The sequence below is a fragment of the Rhipicephalus sanguineus genome, chromosome 8 (genome assembly GCF_013339695.2).
Source record: "Rhipicephalus sanguineus isolate Rsan-2018 chromosome 8, BIME_Rsan_1.4, whole genome shotgun sequence".
NCBI classification, from domain to species: domain Eukaryota; kingdom Metazoa; phylum Arthropoda; class Arachnida; order Ixodida; family Ixodidae; genus Rhipicephalus; species Rhipicephalus sanguineus.
This window is the reverse complement of record NC_051183.1, coordinates 144,339,818-144,342,413: the sequence shown is the minus strand read 5'-3', so window position 1 is coordinate 144,342,413 and position 2,596 is coordinate 144,339,818. Positions and strand designations below refer to the sequence as shown.

The following is a 2,596-nucleotide window of genomic DNA, read 5'->3' as shown; positions in this document are numbered from 1 at the left end:
TAAATACGTAAATACTACAGATTACACCCCCTGTACTTTCCTTGGCGTTATTGTCTGTTAGTTCTCATTAATATTGTGTCTAACAAAGATAAACGAGCCCTTGAAAAATCATCTGCTTTCCTTCATTCATAGCGAGGGTCTCGTCCTGGCAGACTTAATGCCTTCAGGTAGTATGCGAGGGATTATTGGCCAGCTGCCAACTCGTATAAAGATCACGTGCTACGTGACGCCAACAGGCCAAAAAAAAGGAGTGTTCCACACTCGCCGCCATGGCTGCGATTGGCGCTGACTAACACTCCTAGGTTTAAATCAACATATATACCCCAGAAAGTGGACGGGGGGATGACCGCCGCCGTAGCTCAGTGGTAGAGCATCGAACGCGTAATTCGAAGGTCGCAGGTTCGGTCCCTGCCGGCGGCAAGTCATCTTTTCGTCCACTTTACTTTCTTCACATTTATATTCTAAATACTACAGATAACACCCCCTGTACTTTCCTTGGCGTTATTGTCTGTTAGTTCTCATTAATAAAGGTGGGCTCAGTTCGATTCAACTATATTATTACATAGACTGCGAAAACAATTGCAAGATGCGAACGGCAAATACAATTGCTAACTTTATATAAATGCTTTAAGTTTTGGATCGAGACCGGCTCTTTATACAGGCTTTAGATGGCAGGAGCCAAGGAATTGTTCTTGGGAGTTTGTACAAAAGAGTAATGGATCGAGGGTCCCGTTTTTCCTAAGACGCAAACATATGTATAACGTTAACGTATATGAAGATGACTAAACACAAGGTATATTGCTTGTGGTTTTTGATTGGGTATAGTATTTATGGGACAAATGTGCGTGAAATTGGATGAAAAACTTCGAGGACATTTCAGCTTCGCTTTCAAGAGCACAACGCGATAGGGTAATCGGACCGTGTTCGTATCGCTTTCCCAATCGCTAGCCTGGCTTCACTTCTCGGTGAACACCTAAACAGGGCGGCAAGGAAAGCCACAGTGTGGACGCCCTCTGGTGCCTATATCCATGCATGCGGCGCGACCAAACGCGGCGGGGCGATGCCGTTTAAGGCGCTAAGGCGCGTCTATGGGCCATTTGCGCCATCTCGCGGGTGATAGTCAAGCCTCTGCCACGCTGAAGCACCTCTGAGGTGTGCGTACCACCAACTGTAAATGGTGTATATAAATAGCCCGCCGTTAGTGCGCTGGAGGATGCATGCATGGTGGCCGAGCGGCTAAACGCATCGTGCTACGGAGCGAGCGATCACAGGTTCGTATCTCCGGTCCCACTTACCTCAAATTTTCGCTCACGGAAAACGCTGATTTTTAGCTCACAACCAACGATGCCGTCGCCGACACCAACACCGGAATTTCTGCGAAAAGAGCTCTTTAACGCTATTGCCTTGACAGCTACTCGTGAGGGGTGTGTACTGAGTGCGCAACCTTCGTATTATGCGCATGATGGAGTGCCGAAGACACAGAGAGGGCAGGGGGTTTGATCATTCAACCATACTTGTCCCCTGCCCTCTCCCTACCCTTTCATCCCGCCACCCCGAAACATGTGAGACTCCCAGCCTGTTGCACAACAAGCTTCAGAAGGCGGGCCTGCTTTGAGGTATATATACACAAAAGAGTGCACAGTTTGATGGAATAATAAATACTAGGGACCACGCCTCTGCTTAACAGGTGCTTATTCGCATTATTGATGGTGAATATTTAGCCGCTACAAGCGGAGGCATATTCAATATATCATTAAGCTCACCTTCGACGACTGATTATCTTTAACACGTACTTTTCCGTAGGTGTGCAACTACAAAGGCACCTTCGATAACTTCGTATTCTCCCTGGCCGCATACGACGTCGATTTTGACTCGTCCGCTGAAGGCTGCCCTGACATAGACATCAACCCTGGAGCCTTCAACCGCCTCACTTCTGTCATACGACCACTGAGCAACCACTTGGTTCGCAACTTCACGAACACTGATGTGTGTGCGGCACTGGATCTGACCCAAAGTCGGACGCTATGATCACTCACGCGAGTTGACAACGGCAGGAACGATGCCGTATAGAATGTGCACTTTCATGCATAATAAACGTTACGATTATTTGAGTGGCGGGTTCACTCAGCTTCGAAAGCTTCGCTTTGGCTGGAAAACCAAGGAAGGTCTAGCCTGGTGGCACACTAGAAGTGGTAAATATTTTTTTCATTGAATGAATGCACTCTAGGAGCACAAACGTATGAAGCAATAAAAAAGAAAAAAAAGAAAAAAAAAGAAACGCCAGGCCTTCGGATAGACACCGCCAGTGCGGGGCTTTGTAGAAACGGCCGGGAGACCATTTCTTTCTTTTAAAGCATGGTCCCCGTTCCGCGATCTGCTGTCATCAGGGCGTTGCTGTGCACTTCCATGCTTTTTTGCCGAACGTCGGCTCTGAGCCGAACGTTGCACAGGTATCCGCATCGCATATCCAGAATCCTTCCCGACTCCCACTTTGATCAACGTGGGCAACGCCCAGCGCAGTAACAGCGAAAGATGGAAGAGCGGCCTTTCTAGAGCCCGTTCTAAACTCTATCGGGGCAACTAATACAAGTGCACA

General features: G+C 48.0%; 1 non-coding gene across 1 annotated transcript; it reads left to right on the top strand.

Moving 5' to 3' along the window:
• Positions 1-348: 348 nt before the first annotated feature.
• Positions 349-420, top strand: Trnat-cgu (transfer RNA threonine (anticodon CGU)). The gene has a single exon. It is a non-coding gene; the product is annotated as a tRNA-Thr (tRNA).
• The last annotated feature ends 2,176 nt before the right edge of the window (positions 421-2,596 follow it).